Source organism: Anas platyrhynchos, chromosome W (assembly GCF_047663525.1).
Source record: "Anas platyrhynchos isolate ZD024472 breed Pekin duck chromosome W, IASCAAS_PekinDuck_T2T, whole genome shotgun sequence".
In the NCBI taxonomy this organism is placed as follows: domain Eukaryota; kingdom Metazoa; phylum Chordata; class Aves; order Anseriformes; family Anatidae; genus Anas; species Anas platyrhynchos.
The window spans coordinates 12,872,501-12,890,559 of NC_092620.1; the positions used below are offsets into that span (position 1 = coordinate 12,872,501).

The window sequence follows — 18,059 nt, forward strand, 5'->3', positions numbered from 1 at the left end:
TTCATTCATTCATTCATTCATTCATTCATTCATTCACAAATACACCTCTTTTCGTTCCCTCCCTTCCCCCCTTCTCCCCGTTCCCACGCCGGTCTTCCCCAGCAGCCGGCCGAGAAGCGGGGCAGAGCTCAAGATCGCCGCGAGGCGGGGAAGCGCCGTGTAGACGGACGGGGCCGCGGGCGGCGGACAGCCGCTGCCCTCGCTCGCCCGCGAGCCCGAGCCGAAGCGCGACCCCGAAGCCGACTCCGACCCTGATCCGCCCCAGCCGCGGAGCCGACCGTCGCAGGAGGCGAGGCAGCGCCCGCCTGCCCACCTTTGCGCCCCGGACGGGGCCCGCCCCGGGAAAAAAACGCTGGAGGCGGGCGCGAGCTTGTCGCTCTGCTCCCTCCCTCCCGCGCGATCTAGCTGCCCGCCGGCCGGGACACGGGCTCGGCGGGAGCCTGACGACCAGCCGGCTTGAAGCTCCGTGCCCGGAATAATGCGTACCCCTCTCGCCTACGTGTGGCGCCGGCTTCCCGCCGAGCAGAGCGGCCGGCGACGAGCTAGGAGGATTGCCCCTCCCGCCGCCCCCCCCGCCCAACTGCTCGGCGGGGCTGCGGTGCGGCGGGCGGGGGGGGGGGGGGGGAGAGGAGCCGGTGCCGCTCGACAAGCCGAGAGCGCGGCCGCGGCCCCTGGCTGCATCGGGCTGCCGCTCGCTCTGCCGTCGGGGGCTCTGGCTCACCTGCGAGCCACCCGTGCGACTCTGCGTGGCTGGGCGTGTGTCACTGCAGTCATCGATCCGCGCAAAACAAGGTGAAGAGAAGGCGCGCAACGAAAAGGCGGCGCACTGCCAGCAAAAGCCAGGCCAAGCTGTGGTGGTTTTACCTTGCTGGGCAGCTAAACCCCACAACTGCTCTCTCACTCCCCCTCCTTTAGATGAGGAGGGGAAGGAGTAAAGCAAAGAACAACTCATGGGTTGAGATAAGGATAAGTTAATTAAAGGGAAATAATTATAATAATTAAATAAAGACTACCATGAACTAAACAATTTAACTAAGGGGAAATAAAAAGGGAAAGGGGAAAAGGGAGGGGAAAAAGGGAAAATAAAAAGAAGGGAGGAAAACAAACAAACAAAATAAATGAAAGCTATATGGAAGTGCAGAGGAAAGAAATTACTCTCTACTTCCCACAAATGAGCGATGATTGACCACGTCCTTGAAGCAAGGCCTCAACGCACGCATCCAGTGTTCGAGAGGACCGACGTCTTCTCAACGAGAGCCCACCCCTCCCCTCTTGTTACTGTTTCCACCTTTTATTGCTGAGTGTGACATCACATGGTATGGAATATCCCTTTGGTTGGTTTAGGTCAGCTGCCCTAGTGATGTTTCTCTCCTCACCTTTTGCCCACCCCCTAGGAGGGTTAGAGAAAGGCCCAATGCTGTGCCACTGCTGCTCAGCAGTAGACACAACACTGGTGTGATAACACTGCTGTTCCAGCTACAAGTACAGAGTACGGCACTGTATGGGCTGCTGCAAGGAAAGTTAACATTCCAGCCAGACCCAGTACACAAGCGGCGCCAGGAAAAGCAAAGCGAAGTGGAGGAGGAACGGCAAAGCGGAGCGAGGCAGAGCAGACGAAGGAAAAGCAAACGAGTGCCGCGAACGCGACGCAAAGCAAAACTCAGCGCTTCCACGAAAAGTAAAGCAAAGCAGGACCAGCAAAAGCAAAGCAAAGGGGAGGAACTGGCGGCCGGTCTCCCGCGGGCTCAGTGGCTCTGGCGGCGGGTAGACGAGGCGGCCAGAGTCTGAGAGCGAACGCTTTCTCCGCACGCTTTGTACAACCTCTCGTCTCCCCGCCGACAAGCGGGACCCGTGCTTTCTTGTTGCTGGTGCTGCTGCTGTTTTTTTTTTTTTGTTTGTTTTTTTCTTTTTAAAAGCATGAACGATTCGAATAAATGGCACCTCCCACCCATTCCCCTGCACGCGAGAATTGTGTGGATAGACCTGGCGGACCGCCGGAGGGAAGCGTGCGGGAACGCGCGCCTGTGCACGCGTGCGTCCGTGTGGCCGTGTAGACGAGGCAGCCGGGCCGCCCTCTAGCAGTGGCCGTGATGGCTAGACCAATGGCCGTGACGGCGGGGTAGACCTGATGGCTCCACGAGGCGGGAGGGGGCAGGGGGGGAGTGGGGAGGAGGGAGAAGTAGACCTGGTGGCTCCACGAGGAGGGAGGGGGCGGGGGGAGAGAGCGGACCCCGGCTGCTTCGCGCCGCCGCTCGCTCTGATGTCAGAGGTTCTTGCTCGGCCGCGAGAGGCTCGCCACCTGTGCCACTCAGTGCGGCTGACTGCCTGGCCGCTTTGCTTTAGCTGCTTTGGAAAAAAAAAGCTGTTCTCTTTATGTTTATTATTAGTTAGTTCCGTTGCCTGTTTTCTGCTGTAGCTTTAGGAATCCTGTCATTCCTTACCGTCTTTCAAAACCTCCCCCACCCCCCCACTCCTCAGCTCCCCCTCCTCCCCCCCCCCGCCTCCTCAGGCAAACGGCAGTTGAGCTCAGGTGGCGGCTCCCCAGTCAGCAGGGGTCCTGGAATAGACTTGGCTGGGTGGCCAACCCCCACACCCCCACCTGCCAGCTGCGAAGGGATGGTTGGCGGGCTGTGGGGAGGCCGAATTAGGTGACCCAGCGTTCCCGACTGTGTAAACACATCAAAAGAGCAAAAAAGCAAAGCAGAGTAGGAAGAGCAAAGCAGAGCAAAGAAAAGGATTCGGTGCTGGGAATACAAACCAAAACCCCCCAAAAAATATAGAAAATATAGAAAAGGGGGAAATCCTACAAAAAAGGGGGTAAATCCTATAAAAAAACAGGGAAATCCTATAAAAAGGGGAAAATCCTATAAAAAAGGGAAAAATCCTATAAAAAGGGGGTCAAATCCTATAAAAAGGGGGGAACCCAACTGGATGAGCCCCCAGCAGCTGGAGCAGGCCCTACAGCAGCGCTTCCCGGGCTGCATGGAAGGTCAGACCCCAAAACGGGGAGAAATCCTATAAAAAGGGGGGAAAAATCCTAAAAAAATGGGGAGGGAGAAAGTCCTAAAGAAACGGGAAAAAAATCCCATAAAAAAGGGGGAAATCCTACAGAAAAAGGAAAAAATCCTATGAAAAGGGGGTAAATCCTATAAAAAAGGTGGAGAAATCCTATAAAAAGGGTGAAAATCCTATAAAAAGGGGAGAAATCCTATAGAAAAGGGGGTGTCCTAGTTTCAGTTAGAATTAATTTTCTTCCTAGTAGCTGGTGGAATGCTGTGTTTTGGCTTAGGATGAGAAGAGTGCTGATAACACCCCGATGCTTTAATTGTTGCAGAGCAGTGCTTATACTAAGCCAAGGACATCTCAACGGGCAGGCTGGGGGTGCAGTAAGAGCTGGGAGGGGACAGACCCAGGACAGGTGACCCAAACTAGCCAAAGGGGTATTCCATACCATCTGACGTCATGCTAAACAATATATAGGGGTGGCTAGCTGGGGGGGGGGGCGGACTGCTCGGGGTTAGGCTGGGCATCGGTCAGCGAGTGGTGAGCAATTGCATTGTGCATCACTTGTTTGTACATATTATTATTACTTTCCTATTATCACCATTGTATTATTATTATTATTATTGTTATTATTATTTTTGTTATTATTATTTTCCTGTCTTGTTAAACTGTCTTTATCTCAACTCACGGGCTTCACTTTCCATTTCTCTCCCCCGTCCCAGAGAGGGAGGGGGGAGAGTGAGCGAATGGCTGCGTGGTGTTTAGCTGCTGGCCGGGTTAAACCACGACAGTCATTTTGGCGCCCAACGTGGGGCCCGAAAGGTTGAGATAACGGCAGATCTCGTCAGAGTGTGTTAAACTAAAATTGGTGTAAGGATTAGACCTGCTTAATAGTCACTTGTCATGATGCTGATTGCTTTAATCTCAACTCTGCTGCGCCTGTTTTCCAAATTGAGTATTATAGTACATTATTTTCCATATTTGCTCTCTGTCATGTTGTTTATCCTCTCCGGGCCCTGGTTTCAGATCATTATGGTACTGTGTGTTATAGAAATGGCTTATGAGATGATAAGATATCTGGTCATGACTCTAACTTGGTATTTATACTCAGTAACATCGTGGACTCTGTACTTTGGAAACAGTATCTTGGGAACTAGTAGCAATTATACCTATTGTTTTTCTCCATTAGAGAGTCAATCTGTGGAGGGGAAAGGGGAAGATATTTTTTCTTACTCGTTCACTCTCCCTTTCTCCTTCACCACCCCTGTATCCTCCTGGATCACTCTGCCTTCCTCCTTCACCACCCTCTTATCCCCTGAGCTTGTCACAATAGCTCTCCAAGGTATTGAATATTCTTGGGATACTCAGACCACCATAGTCTTGTTGTTCTGCCTCCTGAATGCACTTCAGATTCTGCTTAAAGTTAAACAACTACTTAGGAAGCTCATCCGGAGATCTGCCCGGAGGCAGTATAGTTGTGGGTGGCAGGGAGTATGGGTGGATATGGGCAGGCATCTAGAGCAATTGGCACCCCCAGTGTTTTGGAAATTCACCCCTGAACAACTGCAAAATCCTCAAAAACTGGCAGAATGCTTGAAAAAAAGGTGTCATGATTCTGGCAGTTCCAAAGTAACACAAATCATTGTAACGTGCTGGGGCCTGGCTCATGCCTATCGAGCTGCCATGGATACTGCTATCAACTTAGTGACAGAGCCTGCGGCCACTCCAAGCCCTGTGACAGATCCAACGGCCACTGTGACCCCTACGGTGGACTCTGCAGCCGCTCCAGCTCCAGTTCCTGCAGTCGCTCCAGCTCCGGTTCCTGCAGCCGCTCCAGTCCCAGCTCCTGCAGCCGCTCCAGTCCCAGCTTCTGCAGCCGCTCCAGCTCCAGCTCCTGCAGCCGCTCCAGCTCCAGCTCCTGCAGCCGCTCCAGTCCCAGCTCCTGCAGCCGCTCCAGCTCCGGTTCCTGCAGCCGCTCCAGCTCCTGCTCCTGCAGCCACTTCAGTCCCAGCTCCTGCAGCCGCTCCAGTCCCAGCTCCTGCAGCCGCTCCAGCTCCAGCTCCTGCAGCCGCTCCAGTCCCAGCTCCTGCAGCCGCTCCAGTCCCAGCTCCTGCAGCCGCTCCAGCTCCGGTTCCTGCAGCCGCTCCAGTCCCAGCTCCTGCAGCCGCTCCAGTCCCAGCTCCTGCAGCCGCTCCAGCTCCAGCTCCTGCAGCTGCTCCAGTCCCAGCTCCTGCAGCCGCTCCAGTCCCAGCTCCTGCAGCCGCTCCAGTTCCAGCTCCTGCAGCCACTCCAGTCCCAGCTCCTGCCGCTACTCCAGTCCCAGCTCCTGCAGCCGCTCCAGCTCCGGTTCCTGCAGCCGCTCCAGTCCCAGCTCCTGCAGCCGCTCCAGTTCCAGCTCCTGAAGCCGCTCCAGCTCCAGCTCCTGCCGCTACTCCAGTCCCAGCTCCTGCAACTGCTCCAGCTCCAGCTCCTGCAGCCGCTCCAGCTCCGGTTCCTGCAACTGCTCCAGCTCCAGCAGCCGCTCCAGCTCCTGTGGCCGTGTCAGAGAAACGAGCTGTAGCAGTGCAAGTTGACCCTGCAGAGGGTATTCCAACCCCTGTAACGGGGTCAGAGAAATGAGCTGTAGCAGTGCAAGTTGACCCTGCAGAGGGTATTCCAACCTCTGTGGCAGACCCTGTAACAAAGTCAGAGAAGCGAGCAGTAGCAGTGCAAGCTGCCCCTGTAGAGAAGGTGAAAAAATGGTATAGAGGTTCAGGTCGTTTAGAACGCAGAGAGTCTTCTGCCAATCCAGGTAAGGCTTCTGCCAAATCTAGGTATAGAGATGACGAAGATGACGATGACGCTGGGCCATCAAGGATTCAGGAGGAGGAAGATGAGGATGCCGAAAAAGCAACAGTAACTACCCGAAGCCTAAACGAGCGCGAGCTACGAGATGTGCGAAAAGATTTTGGTCGCTGTATAGGTGAGCAGCTTGTCACCTGGCTGCTCCGGTGCTGGGACTCTGGAGCCAATTGTGTGGAATTAGACGGCAGGGAAGCCAGACGGTTGGGATCCCTTGCTCGAGACGCAGGCATTGACAAAGCAATTGCAGATGGAGCACAATCCACCAGCCTCTGGAGGCGTCTCCTCTCAGCTGTGAGGGAAAGGTATCCCTTCAAGGAAGAACTTTTATGTCTACCAGGCAAGTGGACCACTATGGAGAAGGGAATCCAGTACCTGAGGGAATTAGCCGTACGGGAAGTGATTTATGAGGATCCAGACCTCAGACAAACATCCAAAGACCCAGATGAAGTCAGGTGTACACGACCCATGTGGCGGAAGTTTGTACGGAGTGCACCATCATCATATGCCAGCTCTTTGGCAATAATGGCCTGGAAAGAGGATGAGGAACCCACAGTGGATGAAGTGGCTAAACAACTCCGGCAGTACGAAGAAAGTCTCTCCTCTTCCTTACAGGCCTGCGTCTCAGCTGTGGAGAAACTTTCTGAAGAGGTCCACCAACTTAAAGAGAATCTATCTTCCCCCCAACCTGAACCAACCAGTGTCCAACGACCGAAAGAGAACACTTGGGAGAAACTTTCTGAAAAGTTTCACCAACTTGAAGAGAGATTATTCTCCTCCGCACCTGTACAAAGCAGGGTCTCAGCTGTCAGGGGTAGGCATTCACCCACACAAGGAAGAAGATACGGTGGGTACTCACCCCGTGCCACCCTGTGGTTTTACTTACGAGACCATGGAGAGGACATGAGAAAATGGGATGGAAAATCTACCGTGACCCTAGAGGCACGGGTACGTGAGTTGCAAAAGAAAACAATCGGGAAAAAGGGATTCTCTGAAAAGTTTGCTGCTCCAACTTCCAGCAGACAGTCCTTCAAACACAGAACCGAGGAAGATTCTGACCAGGATTAGGGGGGCCCTGCCTCCAGCCAGGGGGAGGAAAGGGACAATCGAGTTTATTGGACTGTGTGGATTCGATGGCCTGGCACATCACACGCACAGAAGTATAAGGCTTTAGTAGACACCGGTGCACAATGTACTATAATGCCATCGAGCTATAAAGGACCAGAGCCCATCTATATTTGTGGAGTGACAGGGGGATCTCAGCAGTTGACTGTATTGGAGGCTGAAGTGAGTCTGACTGGGAATGAGTGGGAAAAGCACCGCATTGTGACTGGCCCGGATGCTCCATGTATCCTTGGCATAGACTATCTTAGAAGAGGATATTGCAAGGACCCAAAAGGGTTCCGGTGGGCTTTTGGTATAGCTGCCTTAGAGACAGAGGGCATTAAACAATTATCTACCTTGCCTGGTCTCTCAGAGGACCCCTCTGTTGTGGGGTTGCTGAGGGTCGAAGAACAGCAAGTGCCAATCGCTACCACAACTGTGCACCGGCGGCAATATCGCACTAACCGAGACTCCCTGATCCCCATCCATAAGCTAATTCGTCAATTGGAGAGCCAAGGAGTGATCAGCAAGACCCATTCACCTTTCAATAGTCCCATATGGCCAGTGCGAAAGTCTAATGGAGAGTGGAGACTAACAGTGGACTATCGCGGCCTGAACGAAGTGACGCCACCACTGAGTGCTGCAGTGCCAGACATGCTGGAACTTCAGTATGAACTTGAATCGAAGGCAGCCAAGTGGTACGCCACAATTGATATCGCTAATGCATTTTTCTCCATCCCTCTAGCAGCAGAGTGCAGGCCACAGTTTGCTTTCACTTGGAGGGGAGTCCAATATACTTGGAATCGGCTGCCCCAGGGGTGGAAACACAGCCCTACCATTTGCCATGGACTGGTCCAGTCTGTGCTGGAGCAGGGGGAAGCTCCTGAACACCTGCAGTACGTTGATGACATTATTGTGTGGGGTGACACAGCAGAGGAAGTTTTCGAGAAAGGGAAGAAAATAGTCCAAATCCTTCTGAAAGCCGGTTTTGCCATAAAACAAAATAAAGCCAAAGGACCTGCACGAGAGATCCAGTTTTTAGGAATAAAATGGCAAGATGGACGTCGTCAAATCCCAATGGATGTGATCAACAAAATAACAGCTATGTCTCCACCAACTAACAAAAAAGAAACACAGACTTTCCTAGGTGTTGTGGGGTTTTGGAGAATGCACATCCCAAATTACAGTCTGATTGTAAACCCACTCTACCAAGTAACCCATAAGAAGAATGAGTTTGAATGGGGCCCTGAACAACGACAAGCCTTTGAACAAATCAAGCAGGAAATAGTCCATGCAGTAGCCCTTGGGCCAGTTCGAACAGGACCAGATGTAAAGAATGTGCTCTACACTGCAGCCGGGGAGAACGGCCCCACCTGGAGCCTCTGGCAGAAAGAACCTGGGGAAACTCGAGGTCGGCCCCTGGGGTTTTGGAGTCGGGGATACAGAGGATCTGAGGCCCGCTATACTCCAACTGAAAAGGAGATATTGGCAGCATATGAAGGAATTCGATCTGCTTCGGAGGTGGTCGGTACTGAAGCGCAGCTCCTCCTAGCACCCCGATTGCCGGTACTAGGCTGGATGTTCAAGGGTAGGGTCTCTTCTACGCATCATGCAACTGATGCTACATGGAGCAAGTGGGTGGCACTGATTACTCAGCGGGCTCGAATAGGAAACCCCAGTCGCCCAGGAATATTGGAAGTGATCATGGACTGGCCAGAAGGCAAATACTTTGGGATATCATCAGAGGAGGAGGTGGGTCGTGCTGAAGAAGCCCCACTGTACAACCAGTTACCAGAGAATGAAAAGAAATATGCCCTGTTCACTGATGGGTCCTGTCGTATTGTGGGAAAGCATCGGAGATGGAAGGCTGCTGTATGGAGTCCTACGCGACGAGTTGCAGAAGCTGCTGAGGGAGAAGGTGAATCGAGTCAGTTTGCAGAAGTGAAAGCCATTCAGCTGGCTTTAGACATTGCTGAACGAAAAAAATGGCCAGTTCTCTATCTCTACACCGATTCATGGATGGTAGCAAATGCCCTGTGGGGATGGTTACAGCAATGGAAGCAAAACAACTGGCAGCGCAGGGGCAAACCCATCTGGGCTGCTGCATTGTGGCAAGATATTGCTGCTCGGGTAGAGAACCTGGCTGTGAAAGTACGCCACGTAGATGCTCATGTGCCCAAGAATCGGGCTACTGAAGAACATCAAAACAACCAGCAGGTGGATCAGGCTGCTAAGATTGAAGTAGCTCAGGTGGACCTGGATTGGCAGCATAAAGGTGAATTATTTGTAGCCCGATGGGCCCATGACACCTCAGGCCATCAAGGTAGAGATGCAACATACAGATGGGCTCGTGATCGAGGGGTGGACCTGACCATGGACGCTATAGCACAGGTTATTCATGACTGTGAAACATGTGCTGCAATCAAGCGAGCCAAACGGTCAAAGCCTCTTTGGTATGGAGGACGATGGCTGAAATATAAATATGGAGAGGCCTGGCAGATTGATTACATCACACTCCCTCAAACTCGCAATGGCAAGCGCCACGTACTTACAATGGTGGAAGCAACCACCGGATGGCTGGAAACATATCCTGTGCCTCATGCCACCGCCCGGAACACCATCCTGGGCCTTGAAAAGCAAGTCCTATGGCGACATGGCACCCCAGAAAGAATAGAATCAGACAATGGGACTCACTTCCGAAACAACCTTATAGACACTTGGGCCAAAGAACATGGTATTGAATGGGTGTATCACATCCCCTATCATGCACCAGCCTCCGGGAAAGTTGAACGATACAATGGCCTGTTAAAGACTACCTTGAAAGCAATGGGCGCTGGGACGTTCAAAAACTGGGATACGCATTTGGCAAAGGCCACCTGGTAAGTCAATACTAGGGGATCTACCAACCGAGCTGGACCTGCCTAATCAAACCTGTTACGTACTGTAGATGGGGATAAAGTTCCTGTAGTGCATGTAAAAAATATGCTGGGTAAAACAGTCTGGGCTACTCCTGCCTCAGGAAAAGGCAAACCTATTCGTGGAATTGTTTTCGCTCAGGGACCTGGATACACTTGGTGGGTGATGCAAAAGAACGGAGAGGTCTGGTGTGTATCTCAAGGAGATTTAATACTGGGTGAGAATAGCCCATGAACTGAATTGTACCATGTTAATTAGTATATTATACTGTATGTTATCACTACCATGACTACTATAGGTGACTAATTAGAATGTATGGAAAAGAGTGTACCTGAGCATGACATAAATGGTATGGAATAAGGGGTGGATAGATGTCCTGGTTTCAGTTAGAACAGAATTAATTTTCTTCCTAGTAGCTGGTGGAATGCTGTGTTTTGGCTTAGGATGAGAAGAGTGCTGATAACACCCCGATGCTTTAATTGTTGCAGAGCAGTGCTTATACTAAGCCAAGGACATCTCAGCCTTTTGCTCTGTCCTGCCAACGGGCAGGCTGGGGGTGCAGTAAGAGCTGGGAGGGGACAGACCCAGGACAGGTGACCCAAACTAGCCAAAGGGGTATTCCATACCATCTGACGTCATGCTAAACAATATATAGGGGTGGCTAGCCGGGGGAGGGGGCCGGACTGCTCGGGGTTAGGCTGGGCATCGGTCAGCGAGTGGTGAGCAATTGCATTGTGCATCACTTGTTTGTACATATTATTATTATTTCCCTATTATCACCATTGTATTATTATTGTTATTATTGTTATTATTGTTTTGTTATTATTATTTTCCTGTCTTATTAAACTGTCTTTATCTCAACTCACGGGCTTCACTCTCCATTTCTCTCCCCCGTCCCAGAGAGGGAGGGGGGAGGGTGAGCGAATGGCTGCGTGGTGTTTAACTGCCGGCCGGGTTAAACCACGACAGTTATCCACGAGGTCTCATGCACCTTTGTGACTTTCCTGATATACCTACAGTGGCATCTCCACCACATCTCAGTACGCCTCTTCTAAAGCTGGTGTCAGAAATACACCCAAGGGGATTCTCCCTGGACAACCCTCTTGTTTTTCTGGGCTTCAAGATGGATCAGAGTCCCATAGTGATCACTGAAGGACAAAGGGCTGGATTGGGATCTGACTTCTCGGTAGCACATGGCCCAGCAAAAAATAATAACTGGGCTTGACTGGTCTGGGCATTTCCTGCAGTTGCTGGGTCTGATGGCAAAAGGCATTGTGGAGAGGTCTCTGGAGCTGCTCTGTGGCTGGGCCAGGCCTCTTGTGCTGGCCTGGGGAGCGGGACTGGCCCTGCGGGGCACAGGCACTGTGTGCTGGGGATGTCCCAGGCAAGAGAGCAGGGCTCCTGCAGCCTCACGGACCTCCATCTCCTGAGCCGTGGCTGGCCCCATCTGGGGGCTCCTCATGAGGCATGAATTGTGAGACTTCTCTGAAGTCAAATGACATTCAAAGATGGATGTGAGGGGCCATGGATCTGATCAGCTTGTGGGCCACAAGGAGGAGATGGGTGGGAATGCTCTGATGAGCTCAGCTCTGCCTCAGCATCTCCTGCCCCAGCAGGAGGAATGTGACTGTGGCAGGGAATGTGAGGTCACTTCTGTCTCTGCACTTGATAGGGCAGCAGCAGGAACGTGTCACGGAAAGGGACTGTGAGGTCACTTATGTCTGTAGCTGGCAGGTCACCCTTGAGTTCTCCCTGGGATATATACTTCTGGGCTGACATCAGCCAGTGGCCCTGCTAGGCCAGCAGAAGCCACCTGCTTGGCATGCTGACTGTGGGATCCCCTCTGCCTCCATAACCAGGAGGACCCCGACAGAAAGAATGCCCCCATATGGGTTGTCCTGTCCCTTCTGCTTGAGCCCATGACTGCACAGCAGCAGGCACAAGGCTTGGCTGTGTCTAGCCAAGAAGCTGCAAGGCCAGCAGCAGGGCCATGGCTTGGAAGATCCTGCTGAGTATTTATGATCAGACCCTAGATTCTTTTTTCAAGGAACAGCTTCTGAGGGTTAATGAGACATCTGTGAAATGATGGAAATGCTGGGATGAGAGCAAGGTGGTGAACAGAGATGGCTGTCTGCAGACTTCCAGGAAGTAGGAAAAGGTGTGGGACAGCATTTGAAATCATGCAGAGGAGAAGGCAGAGAGTGCTGGCAAGAATGGAAGGACCCAACAGCCCTGTCCCTTTGGCTAGAGCTTATGAGAAGACAACATATAGTCATTGCAGTACAGCCTCTTTGCTTTCTTGCAACCCTGTGCAGAGGCAGGGTGGTGTCATACCAGTGTTCTTCTCATGGCATCACACTGCCCACCGCATTCCTCAAACCCCCAAGAAAAGTCGTGAGGCAGACAGGGGGATGCAGGATCTCTCCTCGCAGTGGCTGGGGTCAGGCCTTGGCCCTTTTGCTTCACCAAAACCAACCAAGACTTTTCTCAGCACAGTGCTTTGCCTGTCTGTAATTATGGCCTCCCATTATCTGCCCTAACATGTCCCTGGGGAAGCTTTGTTAGTAGCAGCCCTCAGTGGAGCCCATTAATACTCCAAGTCACTTCAGCTTTTCCTTTTGCATTTGCTTTTTCGCACAGTTGCATCATTCTCCGCTCAGTACCCAAGTTTCATTGACTCAGCATCAAAATACTCCATGGATTCATTAAAACACAGAAACTCCTAAGCAGCCATATCTCTCCCACCGTTTTCTTCAAGTCTTCAAGACTTGTTCAGCTAATTGGAGAGCTTTCATTATTCTAGTTTATTATATCATTATTCTAGGGGAAGATTTCAAAGAGCATCTAATAAAAATCTTTCTTCATTTTAAAAGCTGAATTTTGTTGTGTTTCAGTTGAGAGCATCATTCTCCTATAGGTATTGGTCTAGGGTTTCTCCTTTGAAGCCCTGCTTAGGTGGGAAGAACAGGGCTTTTCCTATTTCGAAACAAACAACAGGAAATCATGCTGCAATTTAAAAAAAAAAAAAAAAAAACAAAGAAACAAAAAAAGTTCAAGTTCCTTATTTTTTTGCCTCCAGTGATGTTTACCTTCCCAAAAGGATGACTGTACATGATATATTTTTCAGTGATTAATAGGAAATTTCAAATAATTGTGTTAATATTAATCCATATCATAGTAATTCAATGATAAATGATGAGGGTCTTACTAAGGAAACCATTAAAAGACTGCTGAGAGATGGGTGAGCTTGAACTCACTGAAACTCAAAGCAGCAACTGGGTTCATAGAATCATAGAATCATAGAATCATAGAATATCCGGAGTTGGAAGGGACCCTTAAGGATCATCAAGTCCAACTCTTGACACCGCACAGGTCTACCCAAGTTCAGACCATGTGACTAAGTGCACAGTCCAATCTCTTCTTAAATTCAGTCAGGCTCGGTGCAGTGACCACTTCCCTGGGGAGCCTGTTCCAGTGTGCAACCACTCTCTCTGTGAAGAACCCCTTCCTGATGTCCAGCCTAAACTTCCCCTGCCTCAGCTTAACTCCGTTCCCGCGGGTCCTGTCGCTGGTGTTAATGGAGAAAAGGTCTCCTGCCTCTCGACACCCCCTTACGAGGAAGTTGTAGACTGCGATGAGGTCTCCCCTCAGCCTCCTCTTCTCCAGGCTGAACAGGCCCAGTGCCCTCAGCCGTTCCTCGTACGTCTTCCCCTCCAGGCCTTTCACCATCTTCGTAGCCCTCCTCTGGACACTCTCCAACAGTTTCATGTCCTTTTTATACTGTGGTGCCCAGAACTGCACACAGTACTCGAGGTGAGGCCGCACCAGCGCAGAGTAGAGCGGGACAATCACCTCCCTCGACCTACTAGCGATGCCGTGCTTGATGCACCCCAGGATACGGTTGGCCCTCCTGGCTGCCAGGGCACACTGCTGGCTCATATTGAACTTGCTGTCTACCATGACCCCCAGATCCCTCTCTTCAAGGCTGCTCTCCAGCGTCTCATCGCCCAGTCTGTACGTGCAGCCAGGGTTTCCCCGTCCCAGGTGCAGGACCCGGCACTTGCTCTTATTGAACTTCATGCGGTTGGTGATCGCCCAGCTCTCCAACCTATCCAGATCCCTCTGCAAGGCCTTTCCACCCTCATTCGAGTCCACAACTCCTCCAAGTTTGGTGTCATCAGCAAACTTGCTCAAAATGCCTTCTATTCCTACATCCAGATCGTTTATAAAAATATTGAAAAGTACCGGCCCTAAAATGGAGCCTTGAGGGACCCCACTGGTGACCGCCCGCCAGCCTGACGCAGCCCCATTTACCATAACCCTTTGGGCCCTGCCCGTTAGCCAATTGGTCACCCATCGTATGATGTTTTTATTTAGCTGTATGGTGGACATTTTGTCCAGTAGGATCCTATGGGAAACCGTGTCAAAAGCCTTGCTGAAGTCCAAAAAAATCACATCAGCTGGTTTCCCTTGGTCCACCATACGGGTGATCTTATCATAAAAGGAAATCAGGTTAGTTAGGCAGGACCTACCCTTCACAAACCCATGCTGGCTGGGACCAATGACTGCATTGTCCCCCAGGTGCGCCTCAATAAGTTCGAGAACCATCTTCTCCATGATTTTACCAGGCACTGATGTGAGACTGACAGGCCTGTAATTGCTAGGGTCTTCTTTCTGACCCTTCTTGAAAATCGGCACAACATTTGCCAGCTTCCAGTCTACCGGGACCTCTCCAGACTCCCAGGATCATTGAAAAATAATTGAGAGAGGTTCCGCGATGACGTCCGCCAGCTCCTTCAGCACCCGGGGATGAATCCCATCCGGACCCATGGACTTGTAGGGATCCAGGTGGAGTAGCAGATCCCGCACACGTTCAGGGTCGGTTGGGAGTTTGTCATCCCCACCATCCCGGTCCTCCAGCTCGGGGCACCCTGGGTCCCGAAGCCCATCATCGGCATTGAAGACAGAGGCAAAGAAGGTGTTAAGCGTCTCTGCTTTGCCTATGTCATCGTCTGTGAGAAGACCTTCCCTGTCAAGGAGCGGCCCTATGTATTCTTTAGTTCTCCTTTTTCCATTCACAGATCTAAAAAAAACCTTTTTATTTTCTCTCACAGACACAGCCAGCTTCAACTCTAGGTGTGCTTTAGCCACACGAATTTTCTTCCTACAGACACGAACAGCATCCCTGTATTCTTTACATGTCACCTGGCCCTCCTTCCAGTAGCGAAACACTCTCTGTTTCCGCCTAATCTCCATTAGAATGTTCCTGGTCAGCCACGCCGGCCTCCTGCCACGCCTGCCTGACTTGCGGTATTTAGGAATTGCCAGATCTTGTGCTTCTAGGAGGCATCGCTTAAAGAGTGACCAGCACTGGTGGACATCAAGGCCTTCAAGAGCAGCTTCCCAGGGGACCTTGCTGACTAGTTCCCCGAGCAGCCTGAAGTCCGCCTTCCCCATATCTAGGGATGAGGTTTTGGTGGCACTTTTCCTTCTGTCACCGTAAATTTTGAACTCAACCACTTCATGGTCGCTATGACCGAGGCGGCCACCAATCACCACATCTCCCACCAGACCCTCTCTGTTTTCTAGCAACAGGTCTAGGAGGGCACCTTTCCTAGTTGGCTCCGTTAGCACCTGCACCAAGAAGTTATCATCTAGGTGCTTCATGAACCTCCTGGACTTGCTCGTGTCAGCCGTGTGGCACTCCCAGTTAACGTCTGGCAAGTTGAAGTCCCCCATAAGGACAAGGGGAGTTAATCTCGAGGCCTCTCTTAGTTCTGTAAAGAATAAGTTATCGGCGCTATCGTCCTGGCCAGGCGGTCTGTAATAGACTCCCACAACGACATCCCCTTTATTCGTTCGTCCCTTGATCCTTACCCAGAGGCTCTCAACTTTGCCATCGCCGACCTGGAGTTCCACACAGTCCAGCCCCTGCTTCACATACATCGCCACCCCACTACCTCGCCTACCCTGCCTGTCCCTCCTGAAGAGCCTGTAACCGTCTATCGCAACACCCCAGTCACAGGACTCATCCCACCAGGTTTCGCTTATGCCGATGATGTCATAGTTGCGGGACTGGGCCAGGACTTCTAGCTCATCCATTTTATTCCTCAATACTGCGTGCGTTCGTGTAGAAGCATTTCAGGTGCGTCTCCTTACACTCAGCACCTTGTGGATCTAACCGAAGGACCTCACTGGCACACAGCCCCTCTGCTTCTAGCGTACCATCCCTTAGGTCTTCACCGGCGTGCCTGGTTTTAGCCCCTTCCCCCTTCGACTCTAGTTTAAAGCCCTATCTATCAGCCCTGCCAACTCCTGACCAAAGATCCTTACCCCTCTCCGAGAGAGGCCCATCCCATCCGGTGCCATCAGGCCCGGCGTAGCATAGACCTTCCCGTGGTCAAAGAACCCAAAGTTCTGCCGGTCACACCAGTCTCGAAGCCACGAGTTTATGTGAACAGCGCACCTTTCTGCTTCGATCCCCCCTATCGGAAGGACAGAGGCAAACACAACCTGCGCGCCCGAACCTCTAAGTTGTCGCCCCAAATCCCTAAAGTCTCTTTTGATCGCCTTCGGACTTCTCTTTGCTACTTCATCGCTACCAGCCTGAAAGACCAGTAGCGGGTAGTAGTCAGTGGGCCGTACCAGGCGCTTGACTTTCTTGGCAACGTCCCTGACCCTGGCCCCAGGGAGGCAGCAGACTTCCCTATGGGTAGGGTCAGGCCGACAAATAGGACCCTCTGTTCCCCTAAGGACAGAGTCTCCCACAACAATCACCCTTCTTTCGTTCTTGGTGGAGGCAGTCCTGATGCGTGGAGTCGACCTCCTTGCCCTAGGAATCCTCCTGGGAACACTTTCTACCTCTTCCTCAGTTGCTGTTGATCTCTCATTCTCCAGGGCCTCAAACCTGTTTTGTAAGGGCACCTGGGAAGGTGGGGTCGGAAGAGGAGGGCATCGCCTGCGATGTCGAGCAGGGACCTGTCTCCATTCCTCCTCAACTCCCAGATCCCCTCCCTCTGCCCGACGGCGACAGGGCAGGGGCTCCACCCCCATTTGGGGTGTCTCACCCCGGTATCTCTCCTTGAGGCCCTGCAGGGAGTTACTCCACCAGTCTATCTCCCGCTCACACTCCCTGATGGCCCTCAACCTCTCTACCTCCTCCTTGAGCTCCGCCACCATGCGGATCAGGTCATCCACTTGCTCACACCTCACACACGCAGCGTCTCTGCCTCCTGCCGATGGCAGGAACAGGCTCTGACACTCCCTGCATCCCGGGTTGGTGAGAGCGATCTGAATGGTCAAAGAGTAAGGGGAGGGCAAACCAGGAGAGCAATGGAAAGTCCAGGTCCAGACAGGCAGGTGGAAAGGGGACATTCAGCATGTTGTCGTGGTTTAACCCGGCCGGCAGCTAAACACCACGCAGCCGTTCGCTCACCCTCCCCCCTCCCTCTCTGGGACGGGGGAGAGAAATGGAAAGTGAAGCCCGTGAGTTGAGATAAAGACAGTTTAATAAGACAGGAAAATAATAATAACAAAATAATAATAAAATAATAACAATAATAATACAATGGTGATAATAGGAAAGTAATAATAGTATGTACAAACAAGTGATGCACAATGCAATTGCTCACCACTCGCTGACCGATGCCCAGCCTAACCCCGAGCAGTCCGGCCCCCTCCCCCCGGCTAGCCACCCCTATATATTGTTTAGCATGACGTCAGATGGGATGGAATACCCCTTTGGCTAGTTTGGGTCACCTGTCCTGGGTCTGTCCCCTCCCAGCTCTTACTGCACCCCCAGCCTGCCCGTTGGCAGGACAGAGCAAAAGGCTGAGATGTCCTTGGCTTAGTGTAAGCACTGCTCTGCAACAATTAAAGCATCGGGGTGTTATCAGCACTCTTCTCATCCTAAGCCAAAACACAGCATTCCACCAGCTACTAGGAAGAAAATTAATTCTGTGCTAACTGAAACCAGGACATCTATCCACCCCTTATTCCATACCATTTATGTCATGCTCAGGTTACACTTTTTTCCATACATTCTAATTAGTCACCTATAGTAATCATGGTAGTGATAACATACAGTATAATATACTATTTAACATGGTACAATTCAGTTCATGGGCTATTCTCACCCAGTATTAAATCTCCTTGAGGTACACACCGGACCTCTCCGTTCTTTTGCATCACCCACC

General features: G+C 51.7%; 1 protein-coding gene across 1 annotated transcript in view; it reads right to left on the bottom strand.

Annotated features, from left to right (window-relative positions):
• The window catches only part of LOC140000586 (uncharacterized), a 554,376-nt gene that overhangs the window by 494,315 nt on the left and 42,002 nt on the right, over nucleotides 1-18,059 (bottom strand). The window lies entirely within an intron of this gene.